The 27693-nt window shown below is 42.6% G+C and overlaps 1 protein-coding gene and 1 long non-coding RNA gene across 8 annotated transcripts in view; one reads left to right on the top strand and one right to left on the bottom strand.

Annotated features, from left to right (window-relative positions):
* The window catches only part of Kiaa1549l (KIAA1549 like), a 251554-nt gene that overhangs the window by 85542 nt on the left and 138319 nt on the right, over window positions 1-27693 (top strand). The window lies entirely within an intron of this gene.
* Window positions 757-27432, bottom strand: LOC124958681 (uncharacterized). Its single transcript, XR_007103930.1, has 4 exons — window positions 27019-27432; window positions 26482-26600; window positions 11108-11231; window positions 757-866 (listed from the first exon to the last, which is right to left on the bottom strand). It is a non-coding gene; the product is annotated as an uncharacterized LOC124958681 (long non-coding RNA).

The raw sequence follows: 27693 nt of genomic DNA, 5'->3' as shown, positions 1-27693 counted from the left end.
AACCTGGAAACCCTATACAACTGGTTCCCGGTGCAGTCCACGGGAAGGATGCACTTGGGACTCTATTACTGTGCTGAAATTGGCAAGATGCCAGTTTGGCCACTGTAAAGGGAATGAGAATCTGCAGTTTTGTCAAAGGAGAAGTTTACTCTGCAATCAGGGAAGTGGCTAATGAGCAGGAAGTTCATGCTAACTATGGCACAAGGCCGTGAGATGACTGAATGGTGGGTGTGCTCCTGCGCATAAGTGGGAGGCTGGAGCAAGACATGGACTAGACAGAACCTCAAGTTTACAAGCCAGAGGTCAAGTCCAGAGAGGTTATCCCAGAAAAGGAGGAAGAGGTAGGTGCTCTAGGGCCAGAATTCAGAGTCCTTTTGATGCAGTCTCTTTTAAAAACCTAAGTCAGATCATATCACCCCTTTGCTTCAAACTCTCCAATGGGATCCAGACTCCCTACTGGTGTCCACCCCTCCTGCCCCCTCTGGCCTTTCCTTGAAGCTCACTCCCCTCTAGTTGCCATCCTTGGATTTTATTAAACTCACGACTCTCATAGTTCTGTCTTTTAGGTTCATTAGCGCCCGACACTCCAAACACACCTGGCTCCTGTTTATCATTCAGGTCTCTACTCAGATGTCCCCTTACCCGGGCCTTTTTTAAACATCCTCTTAAAAATAAAGTTATCGACTTCACAAAGGAGCACATTATCCTGTTTTATCTCTGATTTTTCATAGAACTGATCACTCCATGGCCACCTACCATTTATGTGCTTACTTGATTATTGCTTGTCCAGTGTCTGTCTCTTCCATGGGAATGAGGGTTCCAGGAGAACACGCCTGTGGGTCTTGTTGGCTGCTCTGTCCCTGGTCCTGGAATGGTACTAGGTATTAAAGGAGCGCTCAGCAAGTGATGGAGTGAATAAATGAGTACAGATTGCAAATCTGAAGCCAGTTAATGACAGCCCGAGACCCGGGGCCCAGACTGAAGTGCTCATGAAGGAGATTGTCATGCAGTTACGGCAGAACTGCCGCAGCAGGGAGAGAGCTAAGTCACCCTCTTCTCTCGAGGAGTCTCCCCACGGCCAGTCTCCTTGGTAGGACCTGAGCCCAAGCGGGAGGACGCGTGTCTGTAGGAGGAGACGGCCCCCTCCACTTTTGGTGCACTGGGGAGGAGAGGCAGGCAGTCTGACCCTCCAGAGAGAGTGAGCGTACCCTTAACAAGATGTGGAAATCCAGCGAGGCATGACTCACAGGAATGTTCTTTCTGACCTTCTGCCCACTGGGATGGAACACAATAAATTTCAAGAGGTGAGATGTTTAATGTGAAGTTTTTAGAAAGGCATGGTGGTGAATACTGGGTGGTGGAGTGTGCCGGCGTGGAGTGCCAGGTGCGCACGTGTGCACACACACACACACACACACACGTGCACACACGCACACACACGTGCACACATGCACACACTCCTCCTTGGCTAACTCCTCACTTTTTTGAACCTCTTGAAGGTGTCATTTGCTGTGGGAGCCACAGGATCCTGGATCAGGTGCCCTTATAGGGTGCTTGCTTCAGATGACTGTGTCTGAGCACATCCTGCCCTCCTGGGATTGTCACTTCCAAGCTCCTTCTCTCACCCCCCTCAACCCGTGGAACTGTGAGCTCCTGTTATTTTTATATTCATGTTGCCCAGAACAGTATCTGAGCCACAGTAGGTGCTTCATAAACGTTTGCTGAACATACAAATGCATGCACGACGCCTATCACTGCAGGAACCTCTTTAAGTTCACAGAATCAGGGAACAGCCCCTGGGGCTCATGTACCTTCTCTACCAAAATCCTGTGTGCTGTGGAGACCTGGGAACTCCAGGGAAGATGGGTGGACTTTGGGACAGAGGGTCCTGGCCCACCAGTGGATGTTGGCTTGTCACATTAAAAGGGCAAGGTTTGGGTTTTTCTGAGAATTACTTATAGGAAAAAGGCATGGGGTCAGGACACTGGGAACATTGAAATCTTTGACTTCTGTGGCCCGCAGATGCTGTGACCTTGAACTCACTGACGACGTGGTGTCGATCGCACACCACCTGCCATTCCACAGCGGCAGCACAGCAGACACTGTGCTGATGGGCTCTGAGAGGTGCGTGTCCTTTCAGCCTGACGGCGTGGCTGGCTTTGCAGCCTTCAGATGGGCAAAGGGTTCAGCAGATCTGTGTCTTGCAGGGATTACAGTTTTGTCTTGGGAAAAAACCCAGATTGGCCTGGACCAGTTGAGGGGAGGAACACAGAGAAAGAGGCTTTTTCCAGGCTTTGCGAAGCTGTCAGAGCCACATGGAGCAGATTTTCGGAGCTAAGGCTCCGCCTGCAGAAGGCCGCCTAGTAACAAGGGAGGAGTTCTCCATTTCTGTCCTTTTAAAGAGCTAGCCACATCTGATTTTGGTGTCGGCCCTCATGTAAAGAGTCTTTTGTGATTCTGCTTGATGCAAACTGATAGAATGACTGCCTCCCAAGTCTCCCCCTTGCACTATCTCATTTAATTCTCAAGCTATCCCTGTGAGCAATTACTGTCATCAGTCACACCTTCACAAACGAGGAAGCTGGGGTTGCATGCCGCCCTTAAAGTCAAGTGACAGAGTCAGTGTTTGAACTCAAGGCATAAAGACCTGCATGGGATATCTGCAAATCTGCATATCTGAAGTTACTACGCTGTCTTTGCCCTCTGCGCCTTTGTTTGGGCGAAGAGACAGAACCAGGGTCGGAAGTAGAAGCCTTCTGTGCATTTGCCAACTGAAGCCAGCCAGCCCGGGGGCTCCTGGGCTAGGAGCTTTCAGCTGCCCTTGTGGTGACCGGGGAGGCTCTGAGGAGAGGCCAGAGGGCATTTGAGTGGCCCACAGACCACCTGGGAGCCACCACCTGGCCTCTCCTCATCTGTGATTGGCCAGCTTGAGGAAGAGAAGCCAGAGAATGGAGTTTACAAATGGCTTATGGAGGGAGGGGCTGGGGACATCCAGGGTGAGAGAGGTTGGCAAGGGATGAGACGAATCTTCCACCAGAAAGTCGGTTGGCGGTGGGCAGGAGGTCTGGGCTGCACAGATGACAAGCTGGCCCTCGATGTGGCTGAGCCAAAGAGAGAGGGTAGGCAGTGCCAGGCACGGAAAATCAGTGGGAAATTTGAAAGTTGAATTAGAAAATCTGGACTGCAAGCAGCCACGGCAGATGAGGGAGGCTTTGTGTTGTGCAGGCGCAGAAGAGCGAGAGCACGGGCCCTCCAGCCGCCTCTCCCATTGAGGAGAGCTGACCTCAGGTCTAGAAGCTGAACTGAGGGGTGCGTTCTTCACAGGAGAACTTTTGGGAGGGGAAATAGGAGCCAGTGTGGCTCACATTTTGGTAGAGAATGAAATCGATGTTCAAGGGGAGAAAAAGGAGAAGAAAAGGCAGGACGGACAGGACCAAGCAAAGGTGGAAGAGCAGAGGCTCAGAATACTCCCTGGGCCTCCGCTTAAAATTGAAGTATGTTTAACAGGCAGGAACTTGTTCCAAAAGGCTGGGCTGCAAGGAACAGCCTGTTAGCTTAGTTTCCTAAATCAAGTTAAATTTGGCTTCAAGGCACTTAAGAGGGTTGGAAAGAGGTTCATATTAATGGTGTATATTTGTTTAGATAGGTTTTTTTTTGAGATATAATTCACATACAATGCAGTTCACCCATTTAAAGCATATAATTCAGTGACTTTTAGTACATTCATAGAGTTATGCAACTACCATCACAGTCAATTTTAGGACATTTTTATTGCTGTGAAAATAAACTGTACCCATTAGCAGTCACTCTCCATTTCTTCCCAGTTCTCTCAGCCCTTAGCCTCTGCCAATCTCTTTCCTGTCTCTATGGATTTGCCTATTTCATTGGTTTCTTTCACTTAGCCTATTGTTTATAAAGTTCATCCATGTTGTAGCATATTGCAGAACTTCATTCTTTTTCAGGACTGAGTAATATTCCATTATGTGGATATGCTCTGTTTAATTTACCCATGCCTCAGTTGGTGCCCATTTGGGTTGTTTCCACCATTTGTCTATTATGAATAATGCTGCCGTGAACATTTATGGGCTAGTTTTTATGTGAATATATGTTTTTGCTTCTCTTTGGTGTGGACCTAGAAGTGTAATTCCTGAGTCAGATGGCAACTCTGTGCTTCGGATGTTGTTTGTTTTCCCCACAAGGTCACTAGAGATTTGGGGGAAGGATCTCTTGTCTTCAGTCCCATGATGCTCATTGCCAGTTTCATGTGGACCATTGAAAGTTAGTGGTTATACTACTCCTGTGTCTTCTTAGTCCCCTGTGCTGGGCTCTGCGTTAAGACTGTCATTGTTTGCCAAAGCTGGAATCTTATGACTCTGTTTGCTAGTAGCATGCCCCCATCAGATGTCTGGCTCCCCCTTAGGATATCACTGGAAGTAGGGATTGGCCTTTGCTGCTACTTAATAGAGTGGTACCATCTCTGCCCTCCGCTTAATCTACCATCAGCAACTTACCTGTTTTTCCTCAAAACAGTGCCAGCACCAAGTTTTATTATTTTACTTCAATGGGTCAGTAATATATTAAAGCTGTTTTTGTTTGTTTTTCTTTAGTACATGTCTCCTTATTTATTTATCCTGTTTAGACTTCCTTCAGGTTCAGAGTACTATTCTTCTGTGGCCCACCTAATGAGTAAAATGTGGCTTTTTGTATACATTTATATAAATTCTTTAGATATGAGAATCTGAATGGTAAAATTCTATCAGTTATATTTGCCATATTTCCACATTACTTCTTACTTATTTCTCAAATCCATTGATCTTTCCTCTTCTACTTCTTCAGTAGTAAGAACATTATCTCATCTTTACTTTTGATTTTTAGTACAATTCAGGTAGCTTGAATACCCATAATTCATTGCCCTGTTTGAAATTTGTTACTTTGCATCACCAAGACCCAAAATACAATCAATCATTTTTATTTTGGTTGGCATTTAACAATAATTCTTGTCTTTGTCTGGTTTGGAGTTGAGGCCTTTGTTTCACAAACTCACCTAGCTAATAATACCATTATTCTGTTTTAGGAGACCCGTGATAGAGCAAGGAGCTTGGAGAAGTTGTCCTGGGAGGCACTGGTAACAAAGGCCTTGTTCGAGGGGGTGGACAAGGTTGAATGTTGTGGAGCAAGGGCAGCCTACCCTGTCAGTGCCCTGTGGGAAGGTCAGTGTACCAGCCTCCAGCAGAATGACTTCAGGGTGAATACGGTTGGGAAGACCGTTCAGGGGTTGAGGCAATAGTGACCATGACACTTATAGATGGTGAAAGAGACACTGTGGAGGTGGAACGGCTCCCCCTTCTAACTGGGCACAACAGGAAGGAGGCAGGACAGACGGATGCTCCATGCTCTTGATCATCCTACCAACTGAGGAGTTTGCTTGGTCATTGGTCTTGGTCTTTCGTCTTGGTCTTTCGAGTCTGGAAAATATTCTTCATCAGATCCTGTCCAGGTTTTGATTGCCTCACATGGCTTCATTTTGGGTAGGCTCTTTCCAGACCCTTTTCTTTTCCCAAGTGTGAAGGCTGCAGTCCTATTCTTTTTACTGTCCCCAAAATTGTTTTCTATTATTTCTATTGTTATTATTTCAACTTTAAATTTTGGGGGCAGTTTGTGAATCTGTTTCTTGAATTTCAAGTTTAGAAACATGATAAGTGCAGATCTCTAGACCTTGCTTTGACCTCGGTTCTGAGGCTAACTCTGCAACCCTGCTCACTGATATCTGCCTGTCTTTCAGTCGGGGGTGTTGGCTCCAGTCACAGCTCCTTACAGTCTCAGTATTGCTGCATTTGTTTTCCTTCTTTCTCCTGCCCCTCATCACATGGTGTGGGTCTTCATTCTGGCCCCAGTTATGGCTGTGTCTTCTGTGTGGAGGACAGAGTCTGGTAATGAGGAAGGAATCTGCAGCCAGACTAGGCGGGTCCTAAAGCCAGCTCCACCATTTACAGCCAGGGCGACCTTGACCCTTGAACTTAACTCCCGTGTAACTTGCCTTCTCCAACTCCGTGATGGGATTGGTGACTGCTGTCATCACAGAGTCTTTGTGAGAATGAAGTGAGACCATTCACTCAGGGGGCTTCATACAGTGCCTTGTGGAGGTGAGGTGAACGCGTTCTCCTCTGGACCATTGCTGTATCTGACTTCCCTTTTCTCCAGTCCCCTTCTAGACTCTGTAAGTTCACTCTGGTTTCTTTACTTCTCTAATAGTGCTTCGATAATTTATTCCTTCCTGCATTTTTAAAATAAGTGGACGTGCATCATAACCCTCCTGGCCTTCAAAGAGTCCCAAGCTATACTCCAGTCAAAACCATTGTTTGGGACCAGCTTCTCATCTATTCCATTACAGAACGCTTGGGTTTCTTTTCCAACTCTCTAGGTCAGAAGGCTTTCTTCACCCCTTGATTTTGATACCTGTCATTAGCTAGGTGCAGATATGGCCTCTTTCTTTGCAACTCATGACCCAGCATCTTAAGCCCTAGGACCCCTGCTGGGGCTCAGTTGTCTACAGGAGCATTGCAACTTTCCATCCTCTTAAGTCAGGATCCCCTGTCCCAGCCTAGCCTACCCACTGGAAAAGTTGGACCAAGGGGTAGAGCATTTGGTTATCTTGTCAATTGGTCCTGTGGTGTCACACAATTTTGAGTCTGTGACTTTTAAGCTTGGCTTTGGATCATATTTTTTCCAATTGCTTTGTTCTCTTATCATTTCTCTTGTTTTAAGACAATTTATACATTTTTTTATTTTGGCAAACTTGATTCCGAGGAAATCCCTTGGGGGATTTACTACTTATGCATATATTTTATGTGTGAAACTGTACTATTCATAGTTAATTTAATTAAGTCTTTGTAAGAAGTGATATTATACTCAGCACAATATTTCATTAAAGGCTAATTAATGATTTTTGATAGAAGAGACACCATAAGAGGCTTTTATTTGTTATCTCACGAAGGACAAATCATTCTTTGAATGGTTGCCTACATCAAACAATTCTTTTAACATTTTTCAAATGTCAAGGTCTTTTCAGATTTAAAGAAAAATATCTGTGAATAATTCCACCAAGGAGCTTCCCGTGGAACTGAGTTTCTGATGGTGTTTAGGTATGTTGCGGAGACCTGATTACTGCTGATGGAGCAGGTGTTCTCGGCCTGTTTAGCCAAGACTTCCTTTAACCCATCAGTTCTTAACAGTTTCACTTATGGGAACTACTACATTGCCATCAAACACTTTATGGACCCATGAAAGCAAGTGACTTTCAGCATTTTCAGCAGAGACTGGACATGATGAATATCAAGAAATATTACATGGATCACCACAGTCAATGATTATTCACTCACTCATAAATCAATTGCATTTTTTCACTTTGCCTTGACCTTTAGGAGGCCCACTGATGAGAAAAAGATTATATCTCATAAAGGAAAGACTGGTTGTTTTGTTAGCTGTCAAATGTTAGAGTCAGCCTTCAGTGAGGACGATCTCATTTGATAAGGTTATTAATTGTTGCTTTATCTAAGCATCACCTGTAGACCATCTGCAAGACTCTCGTGGATCACAGAGACTGCTTAGCACGGCTGGGCTATGTAGTGGGGAGGTGGTTTGTACTGAAGTCCACCAGTTGAAGGTTAGCTAGCTGGTGAGCTAGCTAGCCATGGAGTCAGGAACCATGGTCCATTGCTTTAGTACCCTTAGCATCTTGCATTCAGAACATCTTGAATGTTTACAGAATGACTGAGTGGATGCCAAGGGACTTTGTGGGTTGGGATATTCTAGCAAACTTGTAGTATTTTAGTTTTGGTAGCTATTCTTTTCCCCTCTTGCTCTCAAAAGTCCATAAGTCAAAACATTGATTTGTAACCATGAATGAATTTTAGAATCACTTGGTAACTTTCCAAAAAGTGATTCTTGGACTTCATCTTCATGCATTCTAATTTACTTAGTCTGTCCCCAGCATCACTGTATTTCAGAAGTCTTCTCATGTGATGCCAATCTATAGTCAGGGTTAAGAATCCGTAGAAAGGAGTATGGTATGAAGCTGAAAGACCAAGACAAGGGTGTTAGGATCCATAGTTGCTCAGGATGGACTGGGGAGACTCCTGGTAAGGAAGAACTCCATCTTATATGTGGTTGAAGTCTTGAAAGTTGAATGCCCTAGAATCATCTTTCAAAGCTTTTTCATTTCTTTTTAATGTCCTTTGCTTTCCATTTTCAATTTGCTGTCCCTTTGAGAGAGAATAGTAGAGTAATTGAGGAACTGGGCATTGAGAGACTTGATTTCTGATCCATTCTTTTGTGGACATGATCTTATTATCAGTCATCTTGGTCAAATCACCTAACATGTCAAGATCTTAGCTTTCTCATTATAAAATAAAGACTTTGGATTTTAGAATTTCTCTGGTTCTAAATATGGTTTGATAAGTATGGACTTTGGTGCTGGTCCACTTCTGCAGCTGTGAGTTCATGGTGTTTATGTTGCTCACACTCAGTGCACTAAGAACATGAATCACACTAGCCAGGAGCAGTGGTGTACGCCTGTGATCCCAGTGGCTCAGGAGGTTGAGGCAGGAGGATCGTGAGTTCAAAGCCAGCCTCAGCAACTTAGTGAGGGCTAGTGAGGCCCTAAGCAACTCCATGAGACCCTGTCTCTAAGTAAAATACAAAAAAATGGTCTGGGGATGTACCTCAGTGGTTAAGTGCCCTTGGGTTCAATCCCCAGTATCAAAAAGAGAGAGAGAGAGAGAATGGATCACACTGTGTTATATTTGTTTACCTTCCTCTGGTCCACCCTATGGATCATTCCTGAATGTGAGACATCCCATCTACAGGTATGTTCTCCTCAGTTTTCTTGAAGAACAAATATTAAAAGATGGCAAAAAGACTAAGTCTAACATTTTAGTTGTCAAAAATATTTATACAGTCATCAAATACCATATATTTTACTGGGAAGAGAGGATGAAATGGGCAAAGTAGGGATTTGGGGTAATTGATACTTATAATTCTTATGTCCTATTTAATACTAATAGTAAACAATATTTATTAATTGCTTGTAATGTCCCAGATGCTGTTTTAGGAGCCCTATATTTATCAACTTGTTTAATATTCATAAGAACCATATGAGGTAGATTCTATCATTATCCCAACTTTATGAATATGGAAATTGAGACACATAAAGGCTAATTAACTTGCCTAAGGTTCCTAACCAGGAAGTAGCAGATCTGAGGTTTGCCCTCAGGAAGACTGGTTCCTAACCACCAAGTCATCTCACTTTTAGAACAATCGCTTTTAGTTCTAGATGCAGTCATCTGCATGAGTGCATCTTACCTGTCTTAAAGCACTGTGTTACTCTTTATATATATATATATATATATATATATATATATATATATATATATATATATATATATATATGTTGGGGGCTATGCCATGTGGACTACGCCAAGACGGCGCCTGGCAGCCAGCCAGAAGTTGTTTTGATCACATTGGCGGTGAGGAGGTTGGTTAACATAAACACACTCAGGTGCTTTATCATTGGCTGCGTTCAGGTGAGTCCATGCACGCAACGCGTGCACGGGTGTTCCCGAGTGCTCCTGCTCGGGCCTGCTCGTCTTGACCTTGCCGTGATTGGGCGGCTGGCTCTTCGCCTGATCTTCGCTTAGCTGGTGTGGCCCTGCCCTCTGCCTCCTGGAGGGAATATAAGTGGGCAGTAGGCGGAAGGAAAGAGAAGCAGCAGCAAGCAGGAGGCAGCAGGCAGAAGGCAGATGGCAGATCCCTGGGCGGAGAACTGAGACCACACCTCTGGGTTGCAGATCACAGATTGCAGTTCGGGGACGCATCACTAAGAAGCACCTCAGATAGCACCTTTAGCACACACCTCTAGTATGCACCTTTAGTTCACAGGATGCAGGACGCACCTCTAAGAAGAAGCAGCAGAACTCTAAGAAGAAACAGATCTCTGATAAGCGTAGAAGCCTGTGTTTCTCTAAAACTTCCTCTATAAGCAAAGCCTATCTTCCTCTCAAAGCCTCTCTTCCTCTAAAATCAAGTAAGCCTCTTTTCCTCTATAAGCTAGAGAATAAGCAAGCAAGCAAGGAAGCAGCACAGGAATAGAAGTAGTTTATTTCTAGTCCACCTCAGATAAATACCCGCGCAATTGTTGCTGCAGGTGGTAACAAATATCCGCGGTATTGTTGCTGTGGGCGGTGACATACATATATATATATATATATATATGTATATACACACACACACACACACACACACATTTAGTTTTAGATGGACACAGAACATTTATTTATTTATTTATTTTTATGTGGTGCTAAGGATCAAACCCAGTGCCCCACACATGCTCGGCAAGCGCTCTATCACTGAGCCACAACCCCAGCCCCTGTGTTACTGTTATCTCTATTTTCTAGATCTGTTCAGAGTGTGAATATTTTATAAGGTCACCTAGTTTTCATGCAACAGTGCTGGGTTTGAACTTGGTCGTGACTCCTAAATCTGATATTCTTTTCCATCTCTACATATTCACACAGCTCTTCACAGTTTACTATATTTTTTCCAGTTTGTGATGCTGTGAAATCCTCCCAACAACCTTGTGAGGTAAACTGTGTAAATTTGAATGTTGTACTGGCCAGCTGTAGTTATGTGACAATAGTCACTGTAGGAGACATATCCTGAAATTTCTGACTTAACATTTCTTTGTCAGTTTGGGTTTCTGTAACAAAATACCATAGCATGACTGGCTTTAGCAGCAGGGATTTATTTCTCAGTTCTGGAGACTGAAAGTCCTCGGTCAGAATGCCAGCATGATTAGTTTTTGGGCTCTCCCCCTGACTTGTAGATAGTAGCATTCTTGCTGTGTGCTTACATGGCCTTTCCTTAGTGCATGTGTGGAGTTTTTAACTCTTTTCCATCTTGGGATTCCCCAGCTTCCTGACCTAATCTAACCCTAAGTACTTCCCCAAAGTCCCATCTCCTAACCTCACCCCATTGGGGACTAGGACTTCAACACATGAATTTTGTCTGGGTACAAAGCTCATAGCAACACATTGGTTTATGTCTCACTTACATGTAGTTCAGTCGGTAATGAAGGCAATATAGTTTTGCTCCATGTAGTCACTCAAGGATCCAGGCTGATGGAGGTGCTTCCTTCCATATCCCGTGGTTCTCCAAATCACCCTAGACATTGACATCTGGTGGCAAATGGGAGAAAAGAGTGGAGGTTCGCACAGGAGATTTCATGAGCCAGGCCTGGAAGTTACATTTGTCTCTTCCAACTGTGTTCCACTGGCCAGGACATTCCTTGACTACTCCAAATAGAATAGAAGTCTGGAAAATAGAGCCTAGCTGTGTGATTAGAAAAAACAGGTTTGGTGAAGAACTGGCCAGAGTCTGCTGAAGCAGCTAATAATAATGAGAACACATCATTGATTGTTGTTATATCATGAGCACTCAGCGATCTAGACAACTTACAAACTATGATCTCAGTAAATTCTCATAGAAGTCTTTGAGATAGGCATTACTTCTTACAGAAGCAGAACTTGAGAGGCAGTAAGAGAAATTAAATGACTTGCCCAAGGTCTTTAAGATAGATGGTCACTCTGGAGTCAGTATTCATAACCACTCAATAAGTTTTATATCTTCCCTGGGCAAGTTAGAAGAGCAGGGTTTCTCTCTCATTTTTTTCATTAATAGTACACCATAAGATTTAGGTGATTAGGCAGCAAAGAATGTTGGGGAGGACTGATGATCTCTCTGTACCCCAGGCTCAGGCCACGAAGGTTCTGTGCTGGTGTGGGAATTGATAGAACTACTTCATCACTTCCAAGCTACCAGATTTTCCTAAATGCCACATCCACAGACATTCACACAGATGTAAAGTGCCCCCCACAATCATTCCTGGCACCTCCTAGTTGCAGCTGCAGTTAGGACTGTTAGGGGAACCAGGTGCCTGCCGTTTCATTGACATGTAACACCCACTTTTCCAGCTCTAATATGCCAGTGAATCAGTTGCCCATGGTCTTATTAAAATGCAGATTGCACTTCAGCAGATCTGGGATGGGACCCGAGAGTCTGCATTTCTAACGAGTCTGCAGGTAATGCCCACGAGTCCATCAAGCACGCTTGGAACAGCATAGCAAATAAAATCAGCCTCTTCCCTCCTCCATTTTTGTGGCACTTTGTTCCTGTCATTTCACTTACTGTGCTTTTCTGGAGCTAATGGTCTAAGTGCCCTTTTCCACACCTAGAATCTGAGTTTTTTTGAGGGCCAAGACCATTTATAATTGAAACTTCTGTGTCTGGGTTAGAGCCTGATTCATGATAGTTGCCAAATCCACATGTCCTGAACAGATGACTAATGACTGAACATGCAGGTGTGACAGGAAGCTTTGGGGACTCCTGGCCTTGAGGTATTCACAGTCAAGGGTATAGCACTATAGGGTGCCGTATGAAAATTGTTGACTGACCGTTGGTGGTGACATGGGGCTTTGATCCTTTTGGGTCCTCCACTGTTCATGTGGCACTGTGGTGTGATGGACCACCAAAGAGTAAGGGATACATAGGAAAAAATGTAGGGCTGAAGTTGATTTGGGGGGTGTGGGAAGAAGAATCTGGTCTATACAATCTATAACTTTCCAACCAATCAAGAACTGCAGTTCCTATTTGACTGTTTTCCTATAGGTACTGGGCTTTGAATCTGGGAGTACTTTTACAATCCCAACTAAAACAACCCAATAATGTAAACACAACACTTTTGTCATTTTAATTTTTCTACAGAGAAAGCCGTTCTGTCCAAGAAATCTGAATTTCTGAGTGTCATAGTGGTCTGAAGGTACAGTGGGGTGTCATTTCAATTCATGAAGACACCTACCCCGACCCCCACCAGCCTTGGGCCTCTGAGGCCAATTGTCTCTCCAATTCTGACCAGTGACAAACCACTGCCACAGATAAAGAGGATGTGACTGCCAATTGCTAAAGTAGAGAGCTGGCTCCTGTCACAAGCTTGAATGACTTGGAGACAATGCCTGTGTGTAGAGAGTGAGGTCTAGGGAACTGGTCAGAATAGGGGAGGAGAACGTGGAGTTTCCATGGAGCAGTGGGGTTAAGCATTTTTGTGGGTCATTGACTCTCTCAAAAATCTGATGGACTGATGCACCTCCGCCCAGGGAGACACACTTGCAACATTTTGCAAATGCTTTCAGTGAGTCCAGTGTGTCCTTGAGCTCCAGATTAAGGACCCTTGGAATGAAGGGGCATGAGGAATAGGGTCTGGGTAAGATGTGAGAGGACTTAGGTCCTTTCCCTTTCTGTCTCCCCCTCATCTGATCCCACATGGAGTTTACACGGGTGGTCAGTCTCCTTTTTGTTATTTAGGTTACTCAGGAAGCATCTTGACTTCTTTTCAAACATTGAACTGATCTCAGGGACACTTGGTGATGTCAACAGCTGTGATGATCGTGTGGCATAGGTCACTATGTTAGTTCGACTCCTTTAGTGAGATTAGATTTATTATTGTTTCAGGCCTGGGTACAATGTTTCCTATCAAAAACTGTCCCACACACTCTATTCATTATTCAATCTGCCTGCAATACTGTCACCAGTTGAATACCAAATCATGCTGGTGGATGGTTCCCAGCCCTGATCAGAGTAACTTCTTTCCTTCTTTGTTAACACTGGTATTTGCAGAATAACATGGAGAAGAGGGAGACATCAGACAGCTTGTCTTCATCATCAAAAAAGCACAGTGCTTTCTTCGTGTGAGGCCATGTGGTTGTTGCAGTGTCTAATGCAAAGGTAGAAAACACAGGATTGTCTGAAGTGCATCTCCAGGTTCTGAACGTGCGGATGGACAGTTTGGGGGCTTCCCTGGGGCTTGGCTCAGTGCAGCATGGGGAATTCTACATTCCAGCTGCAACTGGGACTGTGCATCTCACATCTGTTGACCTAAGTTCTTGCTCTGTTGAAAGGATAATTCTGGTAAAACACAAAATCCCAGAATCATGAGGCCTGTTTCTCATAATAGAGCATACATTTTTGTATCAATTACATTATTGCTGTTCTATCTAGAATAATGATGGTGAATTGGCATTTTGGCTGCCTAACATCTATCTTCCCTCTTAAGAGTATCTCAAGTCTCCTTTTGAAGACTTTCCTTTTCTTCAATAATGCAATCTGGTGGATCTGGACACCAGGTGCCTTGTCGTCCTCTAGCCCAGGGGCAGGCTTGTGAATCAAACTAAACCAATTTAGTCTTAAACAACATGAGTCAGGACTGAAGATGATCAGATGTAGTCATTGCTGTTAGCAGAGACCAGCCACATCCCAGGCTATTGGAACCAGGATCTCAGAGGATGGGGTCAAGATATCAGTTTGCTCCAAAAGCTTTAAAATATCCCCTGATAATTGCATTGTGTGTATTGCCAATGTGGCTGCTTCCAGAGCCTCTAGAACTGCAGCAGCTTCCATGCCTAATTCACTTTTTGTCTTGTTGATCCTGAGTTCCTAAAAGTCTTCCTTGAAATCTTAAGATTATTTAGGTTAACCAGAGTTGATTTTGTTTCTTGTAGCAGATGACCTCAACTTTAAACCAAAAAGCAATTGTATGGACATGTTTTACTTTGTGTGAGTGTGTGTGTGTGTGTGTGTGTGTGTGTGTGTGTGTGCGTGCGCACTCACTAGGGATGGAGCCTAGGGCCTCACACATGCTAGGCAGTTGCTCCACCACTGAGCTCTATCCCCAGCCCTTGGATATGATTTACTGTGAACCTAATGCATTGAACCACCTTCTCAAGCAAACCAAGATGAACTGATTTGATAGCTTAGAGCCAACAAATATTCTTCCTCTCCTACTGGAAAGGCCAGATTCACTCATGGAGGATAAGCTTATTATTCTACTAATACAAAGACTAGGGATTTGCATGGTATTAGGAAAAATTTTAAAGCATTCCTGGAAGACTTAAGCAAAAGGATGCTCCAAATACCCACATGTTCCCTTTCCCTTCTATAGACCTGTTAGAGATAAGTTAATATGTAGCCAAATATTTACTTACTGGCAGCAAGTGGTGAAAATCAGGCACTTTTCAGACACTCAAAGAAGGCTGGCAACAAGGATTTTCTGGACCTTCCAAGAGTTTCTAAGTGCCTTAGGTTTTCCAGTTGGCATCAAAGGAGGGAAAACAGGGTTTTGGAAATTGAGGGGGATAAGTGGCCAGTGAAAAGGAAAATTTTTCCAAAAGCTAGATTTCATTTTGATCATGTGGCCAATCTGGAAAAAAAGCCTTGTAGACTGGATGCTTCTCCCCTGGGTGTGTGGCTGAATTTCAGGAGCTGAGCAGAGAGGTGCAGAGACATCTCACACAGCTTTTGTATGAGAAGAAAGAATTTGTAATTTGGTAGGCCATGCTGTGAATAATTTATTTGCATTTAGAGTCTCATCACTTTTAATCATGGTCAAATGTGAAGCTGAGTGAGGTTGATAGGAAAGAAATGCATTCCTTGTTAAGTGCTAAGAGAGGAGAGCTGTATCTTGTTGTAAAGATGATCCACACTCATCTCTTGGGAATTCTTGCCAAGTGTATCAACCTCCTTCTTAGGCCACTTTCAGAGATCAGAAGTTAGAATGGTAATTGCTACTTAAAAACTGTCAGATCTCTTTCTTCATAGACAAACCAACCTCAAAGGTGCTAGACATCTTCTACCTGTGAGGTAGGGGCTTAGGATTGCTGGGTCTCTGTGTTAGAAGGTACCAGAGTGGCCATCAGTGGCAGCCATTTATACAGTTTGGAATTGCTTCTGCAAATGTGCTTTCTTGTCTAATACACATCTCAGATTACCATGCGTAAAGCACAGCTCTTGGGTTCTACCCTGACACATGTTCTTCCTATCTTAGTGTGAATGACTTCCAAACCCCTCCCCTCATCAACAGGGCCATGCCATTCCTCATTTTCAATCCCTGTACACCTTTCCAGACCACTGTCATAACTTCCTAACAGCTTGCGTTGATTCCACCTTTGACCTTGTCCCCCCATCCCCACAACACCATACTTCCTTCTCCCCAGTACATTCCGGGTGGTCTTCTAAGTATGCAACTTTGTCATATCACTACCACCTTTTCAAGCTTTGAATAAGTTTCCATCTTGATAAATCAAAACCCCAAATGCTATGGTGACTGTAGGTTCTATGATCTAAGTCTTTCCTGTGTTCCAATCCTACTTTGTCTCAGTTTTCTTTTACCTTTGCAAATCAGGTTCTGGTCACAGTAACTTCTTTCGGTCCCTTCAACACACCAAGTCTACTCCTTGCAATGGGTGTTCTTTCTACCTAGACTATCTAGACTAGACTATCTCAAATCTGCCCCTGGCTACTCCTTATTGCTCAGATCTTGGCTTCAGTGTCATCTCTTCTGAGTGGTTTTCTTGGACTACCTAGTTTAAGGTATCCCAGCACTGCTCAGCATATCATCCTGCTTCCTCTTCTTCAGAGACTCATCACTTTTTTTGTCCTGTTCGACTTTTTCCCCATGAGAATTCCAACAAGAGCAGGAACTTTGTAAAAGATTCCCATGTCTCCTATATTCCTTTCTAAGACATTCCCATGTTTCCAATGTTTAGATGCTTCCTAGGTAAAGTGGGTGGCAGTAGATCCTTGTAAAGGGTAAAGTAAAGCCCCAGAGTTCTTCAGATAACTTAGTTTGCCACACCCCAATGCATAACCATACTATAAGCCAATGACATTCTTTTTGAGAAAGCTAAAAAGTCATTATTACAGGTAGTTTAAAGTCCAGTTGTCTTAGAGCCAAATTTAGATATGACATCACTTTCAAAGAAACATCACTGTATATTCCCAAATAATAAAAAAGGAAATAGAACCTTTACTGCAGTTTGTAGTAAAAGCCCCAAAGTACTGTAAACCTTCTTGAACATCCTCTTTATTCCTTTTGTTCTTTCTTATAATCTCTAAGGGTGGAGGATTGCAACCTACTTATTGATACTTTCCTTTCCCTCCATGTACATTACAAAAATATATTTTGAAAATTAAAATATTAAAAAACCACACACACACACACACACACACACATACACACATGCATGCACCATAACAAGGCAATATTCCATCAGTATAAACACATTTTATATTTATTTAACCTTTTTGCAAAAGCACCAGTGAAATTTGTGTTGAATAAATATGTTCACAGAAAATGAAAGTCCGTTAGAACTTAAATATGCAATTAAGATAACAGCTGTTACATGACAGTTGCCAGATCTTGAGGTTGATTTGAGCTACAGGCCAGGATGTCTTGGATTTGAATCCCAGTTCTGCCATTTGTTGTAGTGTGATCTTGAATAAGTCATGAACACGCATGCTTTCTGAACCTTATCTCCTCAGCTATGACAGAGATACTAATAGGAGTGACCTCATGGTATCCTTTGTGAGAATTAAATGAGATCCAGGATATAAAGGATTCAGTACAGTTCTGGGCTTCTGATAAATCCTCAATAACAGTTAATTTTAATGCAATAAATTTCTCTTGTCAATGGGACTTAGGAATATTGTGAAAGCATACTAGTCTAATCCAGGGACTCCTCAGGAAGCTTCCCTACACTTTCTGCCTCCGCCACCACCCACAGAACTTGACCCAGATTCAGTCTGCCCTCCTTCCCTTTTCTAATCTTTTCTTAGTCTCAACCTGATGACTACACCAAGAGGAGAATTTTCAGTGGTGGCTCCTGCTGATTGGAATATGATGCATGGTTTGACTTACTCGAGCTGGCTGGGCCCTTCATACCCTTCTGATGTGTGCCATTCCTCAGGGCCCAGTGGAGATGGCTGGTATATGCTTCAAGATACCCAGGATGACTTAAACAGTAGAGGACCAGCATGGATAGCTCAACTGGAGTCATATAACCACAATTCTCCATTCCCCTCCACCTGATCTCTCCTCATTGTAACTTAGGCTTCCTCACAGCATGGAGTTCTCTGGGTAGTTGGACTTCTTACATGGCAACTGAATTCCTTCCAATCAGGAAAGCAGAAGTTGCCAGGACTTTGAAACCCTGGGCTTAGAAGTACTGGGATATTTCTTCCATCACATTTTATTAGTCTAAGCAATTACAAGCCCAGTTCAGATTCAAGGGGAGGGAAAGAGATTCTACCTCTTGATGGAGCAGGTACACATAGGGAAGGGAGAAACTGTGGGGAGCCATCTTTGGAGGTGATCTACAATTGTGTGAAAATGCCCCCTGCCTTTCTGTAAAGGGCTGAGGAGAGGGAATAGCTGCTTCACACTTGGTGGACTTCCTGCAAGACACCACTGGTAGCCCCTAGTCTTCTAACTTTAACCACAGAGGCTGGTGGGGGGGGGCGGGGCTGGGTCTTCTTCCTCTTGACTTCCAAAGAGCCCTGTACAGAGTCCAGCAGACAGCTTACCTTTTAACTTAAATATGAATATATAGAGTTTTTTCTGCTCATTGTTTTCTGGGCCACTGCACAGAGCAATTAAAAGACAAAATCCTGCTTGACATCCCATTGCATAGAAAAGGTCTTCTCCTTCTCTTGGTTGTTCTCTTCATCTGGTTTATTTTATCGAGTAAGCTGCTCTATCATCCAGACTCACATCTGGATGTTTGCTGGTTTAAATAGTGAGGGCTGCTTATAGTTTACTTATTTGAGTGGCTTTGAGGGAGTAGATTATGTATTCCTACACTGGAATGTAAACTTCATTGAAGACAGGGTCTTTGTTTGTCCTACTTCTGTGGCTTAGAACAGTGCTAGCACACAATAAGCTCTCAATGAATAGTTGTTGATTGAGTGATAAGAATGACATTTGCAGGGACATACTCTTCCTTGAAACCAGGGTAAACACCTCCATCTCCCCATCTTAGTTTTGTGCAGTGAGTTTTTGGATCAAACTGTAGGACCTTGATTTTTCTCACTCCCACTTTACATATAGCTCATCATTGCAGAGGCAATCTTTTTGGATGACATCTAGGTCATTAGCTGCTTTCTAAATTTCATCAAAGTCATTCACTTGATAAATGTGCATTTATCAAGCACTCACTATGTGCCAGCCCTATGGTAGTTACTATTGGGCTGGGAGTAAGAAGAAAATATGGTCCTTGTCATTAGGGAAGCTTTTCAAAGCTTTGGGATATTTGAATTTTTTGGTTTGGCTTTCACAGCCCTTTGGGATTTGACTCATGCCCTTCCCCAGCCTCATATTCAACCCCCTGCATCCTAGCCCTCTCCTCTCACTGGCATCAGGATAGTCTTCTCACTTTATTTTATATTTGACATATTACTTCCTTAGTGCTAGGCTGCTTCCTATCTCCCACTTGACCTACAGTAAGCAGTTGTTACCCAATTTTACATATAAGAATATGGAGACATCTCATGAAGAGGAGTTTTAAGTCTGGGTTTTCAAGGCTAAAATAAGAAAGAATATCTCCATTTCATTTTTAAAAGAGGCTTATGGAGGTGAGGTTACTTTCCAAAGGTGAAGTTAATATTTGAATCTAGGGTTTTCTGACTCTAAATCCAGTGCCATTAATTTCAGTATTGAGAGTTAAATGAGTATGTGTGTGTATATATATATATATATATATATATATACACATATATATATATATATATTTTTAATTTTCCAACACACATATGAATTATTCTCCTTTAAAATTCAGTGCAGTGCTTAGCAAAGTAATTTGTATAGGGTCTTCCTTCACTCGAACAAGTGCATTCCTCATATTCTGAACCATACAATGAAGTGTTTAAAAGGCTCCGGACCACGTGGTGCTGTCCGTGGTGCTGAAACATCAGTAACTCCGAGGGATTATGCTCTAAATGTCAGGATGAGTGGTAACAAAGAAGAGAGGGGGTGGGGACACAGAACAAAATGGACAGAAACTGCTGAAAGGGACCATTTTCTTGCAGAAATTTCCAAGGAGAAAAATAGAGACCTTTGTTTTTCATTCTCTTCAAATACAGACATTCTTTGTTATTCAAAAGCAGAAATCAAACAGCTACAAATGCATTTTCATATAAACCCCTTGCTCTCCGAACTCTGGCTGCTGGTTCTATCAGAAAATCAAGAACTAAACAAATTTGGATAATATCTATCTTTCACTGTCCAAACTTGCTATTCAATCTCAGAAATTAAAATAATTTGGACAATGAAGGATAGTTGTAATTGCAGTTCATTTTTTCTGGTAATGTTTATTGAGCCTTCTATATTCCAGGAACTGTACTTGAAAATCATACATAGAGTAGTGAACAAGAAATATAAGGTCACTGTTGTCATGGAGATAACATTTTTATAGGAAAAGACTGAAGTTTAAAAAATATAAATACTTAAGATGCTAGTAAGTACTATGGATACAATAATCAGCAATTATCAAGAAAGAGTTTATCTTTTTACTTTGGATTTTATGTATGGGAAATATTATATATAATGAATGATAATAGCAACTACTAAAATCAACTTAGTGCTATATGCCAGGAACTATTCTGAATAACTTACCTGCATTTACTCATTTAATAATTAACAACTCTATGAAGTGACTACTATTATTATCCCCATTTTATAGGCAGTATAACTGAGACATAGAAAGGTTAAATGCCATCCAAGGTCATTTTGTAAGTCAGTGGTGGACCTGAGATTTGAACCTAGATCGTCTGGTCTCAGAACCCGGCTCAGAATCTGAGATACCCAGAAGCCAGTGTGAAGGAGAGAGGAAGATGGTATGGGAAGAAAGCACCAGGGAAGCAAACTCTCCAAACATACTGACAGAGAAGAATTTCAGAAACTTGAGAAAAGGAGGATTTTCATAGAAGTTCAAATAGAACTTTGTATCTTGCTTTTGCAGAGGTTAGCCTTCTAGTCTTCATGAATCAATCTTCATTTTCCCACTTGTTACACCAGTGATTCTATTGCTGGGGTATGATTCCTAATGAGATTCTGCTCCACTAGCTTCTGAATAGAGCTACATCCCATCACTCATGAGAAGTCAGTTTTAATTGGGAATTTTTATGTTAGTACTTTCAGGCTTGGAGAGGAACTTGAGAGAAAGGGAAAGTGTCTGAGTGGCAGTTTGGTTTATGAACATTTTTCATTGAAAGTTTTTAACTCTTCTCTTGCTTGGTGATACTTGAACTGGATTCTCCCTAATTTGTTCTCAAGCATACTCACTTTGCAAAACTCTTCAGTTTTTCAAGTTGACCTTGGAGCTTATTTCATTGGGTGCCATTTGTCAAGGAGTTTTAGTATTTTTTGGAAAATGTCCAACAATAAATAACAATGAATGAGAATATTAGTATCTGGACCCACAGGGGTCCAGACCCCCAGATCCCACATATGAGCTATGCAACTTTGAGAAAAGAGCATAATCTTAGAGCCTTGGTCCCCCTGCCTCTTAAAATTGGGGAATAACACTTAACCTCATACAATTATCTGTCAAGGTCAAATGAGATTATGCGGGTAACTTTCCTAGTACAATGTCTACAATCTCTTCTCTTTGAAATCAAACTATTATATGTGAAGTATAACATACACAGTAGAATATTAAAAAATGAATACCCTGAATGTGACCAGGTCACCTGAACCCCGCAATTCCACCTGCCAATCACTACCTCACCCTACCATAGCTAACTTTCTAATATTTTGAAGTTTATATAAATGGAATTATGGAATCTGTCCCCTTTTGTGTCTGACTTTTTTGTTCAACATTATGTTTGTGGAATTTATTTATGTTGGTGTTTGTAGTTAGGAATCGGTCATCCTCATTATATAATATTCCATTGTATCATAACTTATTAACCAATTCTATTGGCATTGGGCATTTGGGTACTTTCCTTTTTAACTATTAATGAATCTTCCTGCTAATCATTCTAGAACATGTCCTTGGTGAACATGTAGAGTCGTTTCAATTGTATATGTATATATTTTTATTGGACATATTTTTAGGAATGAATTGCTAGGTCATAAGATATGCCTAGATTCAGCTTTAGTAGACACTGTCAAACAGTGTTGCAAAGTGGCTCCACTATTCTCCTTGTCCTTTTATAAAGGAATTTACCCCAAAATTCTTTTGATTAAGTGACTTAGTACATTTACCATGCAAATCTATTTACCAAAATTTTATTGACAACCCATACCTTTGGTAGTACTTCCATTGTGTAAAGTGGAGTATGTCTGGTTGTGTTTGTTACCTTATTTCTGAGAGTTTCTTTTTCTAGGAATTCCTTCCTCTTGGTCACCAAAATATCATTTGACAACTTTGACATGGAAGAACTTAAGCTGATTGCTTTTCAAAAATGGTTTCAGAGTTTATTTCAAGCTTTTCTTACCACTCTGTTCTATGAATGTAACCCTTCAATTATTTCCTGTTCTCACTGAGTCTTAGCTTCCTGCTGTGATAAGCAGCCAGCCGGAGCAGTCCACAGGGAATACCCATTTTCATTATTCAGCCCCAATGACATTCACAGTTTCTCCTTCTACATTGCCTAAAACATTGTTACTTTAGAATCTCAGTATTCCCCTTCTGATTCACAAGCTTTATACTACCTTCCATCTTTACAATCACCATTGCTTCCTGTCTACCTATTCTGGACTGAGCACAGAATGAATCACTTTACATATGTTATTTCATTTAGTTTTCATAGCAAGCCCATTGCAAAGATATCATTTCAACTTTTCAAAGCAAGGCACAAAAGGTTAAGTAAGTTGCCCCAAATCACACCTCTTGTAAGTGCAGAGGGTGGGGGTGGTGGAGATCAAGGTGCTCACCACAGGACTCTGCTTAAGTACTCAACTTACAAAGAGCAAAACATCCCAAGCTCAAACTCTCCAAAGTGAATCTTAACATTTGAACATTATGTTCACTGAAGTTTATTAGTTGGTTGTGAGGAGAATCTCCAGTGCATGCTTCTTACCTGTGCCTTTAATCAATGATGGTCAAAACTCTGCAACTGTAAACTCTTTGTCTCTCCTCTCTCCATGCTAACCACTCAATATTCTGCTACTAAGACAGTCTTTCTCTCCTACCCCTGTTACATGATACCCACATGCTGATTTATAGTGGATTCCAAATTGATTGTAAATTGGTGTGCGTGTGTGTGTGTGTGTGTGTGTGTGAGAGAGAGAGAGAGAGAGAGAGAGAGAGAGAGAGAGAGAGAGAGAGAGAGAGATTGATTGATCCAGGTTATTCTTTGCTCCTGTCCTGCCCCCTCTCTATTTCCCTCTGATTGCCTCTTATTCCCACTGTCACCAAATTGAGTCTTCACTTCTTTGTCTGCTCCTTCTCCTGTTATTATTTCCAGTCTAAGCAAAGCAATGGGAAAGGTTCCTTTCTTTCACCATCTGTTCTCTCTGGGAGGTTAATGTACCAATATTTGTAACACTTAGTGAGAAGGAGTCTTCTTTTCCGTACTTTCCACCTGTAGCTACAGTTCTGTGTTTGTTTTTATGGCCAGATTTTTGGCATCTGGGATCTTGATTTCAGGACTGCAAACTGCTTCAGTAGCAAAACCAAAGATTCTAATGTTGTGCCTCCACAATAATAATAGCTTATAGTTGTTGGGTATTTATCATGTGCTGGGTGCTATTCAGAGTCAATTATGTAAATCATATGACGTATTTTATCAACCCAACAACCCTGTAAGTTCTGTTATTTTCCACATTTTATAGATGAAGAAATTGAGATCAGAGAAATTTACCCATGGTTATCAGCTTAAAAGTAGCAAAGCCAGGAGTTGAGTCTAGGCTACCTGTACCTGCTTTCTCGTTTTGCTGCCCTGCCCTGATGCTTTGAGTTCTGAAAGAGCTCTGTATCTGAGTTAGGAAATTGGGATGGGCCCTTGCCCCACCCTTTATTAGTTGACCACTTAAGAGGGAGCGGTGCTCAGTTGCCTTATTTGTAAAATGGGGACAAGTTGACTTGATGTGATATTGAATGAAGGCATTGCGTGTTAAAGGGTTTTGTGAGCTATAAAGCAAAGGGGAGATGGAGCATTGTGAGCATTGTCTCATCACAATAGTCTCCTTGACTTATGGTTGCAGCTTAGATTGCATTAAAAACACATGATGGAGTTGCGAAGCACTGGCGTTAGAAAACCATCTGGTACTCTGCTGAACGGATGGGCTGCTTCATCACCCTACCTTCAAATTCCAGCAACACCCAGATTAAGGTCCACTGAAAAGCCACAAAAATGTTCGAAGGGTTTCTGAAATTAGGCTCCATTTGATATGGAGTTCTGTTTCATAAATCTACATTAAAGTAGACAGTAAAGTAGTCAATGTTCCATTGGTTGCAGGAACTTCACTTCCCCCACATCCAAAATCAGGGCCAGAAATGCAGGTGGAACATGGAGGCCCAGGTGCTGGGAAGGAGTCTCCTAAGGCCTGGGGCCCCTTACAGGAAAAAGGGACCAGCTCTTTCAAGTTTTCTATACCAAGCAACTGAGCTGTTCAATCCAGGGAAACACGAATTGCTGGTACCTTCAGTGAGAAAGAGCAAGATAGAGTGGGAAGGTCACAGGGAGATCTGGCTCTAGCTGAACTATGACTCCCCATACTGCTGAGATAAGGCTGGGTTTCTTGCTGGCTTCACTCAGGTGAGCCCTGCCTTGATGGAGTCTTAGTGTCTCAGAGGGTGGAGAGTTGACTTGGGCTAATGTAGAGGTTTTGAGGATGTCTCGATTAGGATTGAGTGATGAGCTTGATATAACAGTTTAAGATTAATGGACAGTAAGAATGGAGGAAGGAAGGACTGTATAGAGGGAAAAGAGGGGTGGGAGGGGTGGGAGGGGTGGGGGGGAAGGGAAAAAATAACAGAATGAATGAAACAACATTGCCCTATGTAAATTTATGATTACACAAATGGTATGCCTTGACTCCATGTACAAACAGAGAAACAACATGTATCCCATTTGTTCACAATAAAAAAAAAAAAGATTAATGGACAGCAAGGCAAGAGTTTTGAAAGTCTTGGTTTGATGCTATATATTGAAAAATGGAGCAGTTGTGGGGACACCCCTGAAGTGAATAATGAAGTTACAGTCACATGTCACTCTACAGTGGGGGTACATTCTGAGAATTGCATTGTTAGCATTTTTATCATAGTGTAAACATTATGGAGTGTACTTACACAGACTGAGAAGCCCACATCACTAGGCAATCTGGTCATATTGGATGACCATCATATATATGGTCCATTGTTGGCTGAAACATTGATGTAAGATGCATGACTGTATTTACCACTTTCATTTTCCTGGCCAAGAGTTTCATGGAAAAGCAAAGTCATGTTGATGAAGGCAGTGGAATTAGAAATTCCTGTCCATGATGTCAGCTAGAAAGTTATGTTGACGTAGACAGTAAGCTGCGTGGGTGTAGATTGTTTCCGGTTCACTGTCTGAACCCTGGCAGTATCTACCACTGGTGTAACTCAAGTCTTTATCATCCCTATCTTTCAAGGTATTTTTGAGCCTTGAGTCATATGATACATATAAAATACCTTGACTAGAGTACTTAACTGTTAGTTCCTTTTCTTCGTATGTTATCCTAAACCAGGGCTCATTACCAGCAAAATTTTATTGTATTAATGTAAGACTCTGTTAGGGCTTTTGGACAGTTGAATCCATGGTGGCTAGTTTATGCAGGAATGGGACATATTGTAAATGTTAATACTGAGTGTACTTGCTGAATCAGTGGGATGGCTGAAGAACAGATTCTAAGCTGAGCTTTTTAGGAATAACTTTGAAAACCATCTTGAGGAAGTAGGATATCAAGGTGGCTGCCCCTTTGTGAACTCATGAAGCTGCTACCATAGTGAATGTCTCAGGGGTCATTCTGCTGCTGCCCCACCCCACAGCAGCAGGGTGGATGTGCTATACCCGGCCTTGCTGTGTGTGTGGATTAACTCTGAATCAAAATCTTGAGTCATACCTCTGCTTGATGGAACTCAGTTCACACACAAAACCTCAGTGGCCAGTGCATCTGGTTAATAAAGTTCTTAGTTTTCCCTGCTAGAAGGGGGTTGAACTGGGTGTTAAGCTAGCCCATTCTTGTAATCCACTACGAGATGGTATTAGAGTTTCCCCATCCAGGAGTGGCGTTTCATGGAGGAGGAGCTGCAGGTGCTGGCTTCTGCTCTTTCCCCTTATCATTTTACTGCCCATTAGACTTCTAACCTCAAAGGGAGCAGAGACAGGGAGAGGAGGAGAAATAAATGGCCCTACTTTGCTCTTTGCAGATCAAAGACGAAAGGTGAAATTTAATGGCTGTTGGTATAATGTACAGAGTGCCAGAGTCAAGAAATTACACTTGAGTGCCTACTCAGGTTCATTGTCCTCTTTCTGCCCACCCCGGGCTTTGCACAAAGTGCTTCTACCCCTCGTCCAGATACAGGGCGCACCCTGCCCTCCCTCCCACCCCCACCATGTCATGTGCTCAACCTGCTCTTCTTGAGTTATTCCTTCATCACGCCACATCACATGGCTGCAGAGACAGGTACATCTCTAGTGCATCCAGGACGTTTCCTGCCACCTTGCTGAACATTCCTCAGGGACCTGCTCTGTCAATGAAGAGAGAAATCATGATGTTAGAAGAGAGAGGAAACCCACACGCTGACTTAAAGCAGCAGCCCATTTCCTTGCTCTGTGATCTTAGGCAAGTCATTTAACCTCTGGCTTAAATTTATTTTTGTCTAAAATGAGAGGATGGGGGCAAATGGTCCCTGTGACTTCCTTTCAGCTCTGTTGCTCCTTTGGGGGAGGTAAACTCCAAAATGACTATCGGGGGTGACTTGTTTTCTGAAGCGAGACCAGTGGGCTTTGCCCCGCTTTCTCTGACCTTGACTCCACATTGTATAGCTCCGACCTACCTATTTGATCACTCCCCAGCACTCTCTGTCCTCACTGCATTGTATTTATAATGTCTTATTGGTCCTTCTCTGTTCCCAACAGTCTTTAAAAGTAGGACCCCTTTCTTACCTTCTTAGTTTTAGGTCTTAGAGGAAATTCCAAATCTCATCTCCATGATTTGCAAGCAGAAAACACCAAAGCCATCTTCTGGACCCCGCTTTGGTTTCTGTTTGTGCGCTTTACCTCCAAAGAGCCTTGAACCTGCTCCACACTTACACCGCTCCTCACTCGCTTACCAAAAAAGACAGTTTATTTTATTCCCAGTGATAATGGGCCCACATCAGATAACACTTGAGATGCTGGAGAAGCACCAGGTCCAGCCAGCTCCCCTGTTATTACAAAGATGAAGAGTTGCCTTTGCGAGGCAGCAGAAAGAGTCCTCCGTGGAAGTGAAGGTCAATGTTCAGCTTCACAGTGAAGTATAAAAAGGTCGGAAGGAACCGGACATGTTCACAGTGTTTATGCTGCCTCTTCTTGCTTGGCCTGCTCTCTCCATCTAAGGCAGGAGGTTTATGATTTAGAACCTTAGCTGATCTGCATAACCCATTAAAATGTCACTATTTTAATTGCAGAAGTCATTCCTCTGAAGCGCACACCTGCTGCTGCTGGAATTTATAGCCAGGACACAGTGTGATGTGTGTTTGGAATGAATGTAGCTACCTCTGCCATCCTGGGCTGCCCTCAATAATGTCGTTCTGATCATTCTCAGAAAGTGGAGGCGAGTAGAAATGACTCCCTGCCAGG

This window comes from Sciurus carolinensis, chromosome 11 (genome assembly GCF_902686445.1).
Source record: "Sciurus carolinensis chromosome 11, mSciCar1.2, whole genome shotgun sequence".
Classification (NCBI taxonomy): Eukaryota; Metazoa; Chordata; class Mammalia; order Rodentia; family Sciuridae; genus Sciurus; species Sciurus carolinensis.
Note: the sequence above shows the minus strand (reverse complement) of the source record. Positions and strands in the feature narration are given on the sequence as shown.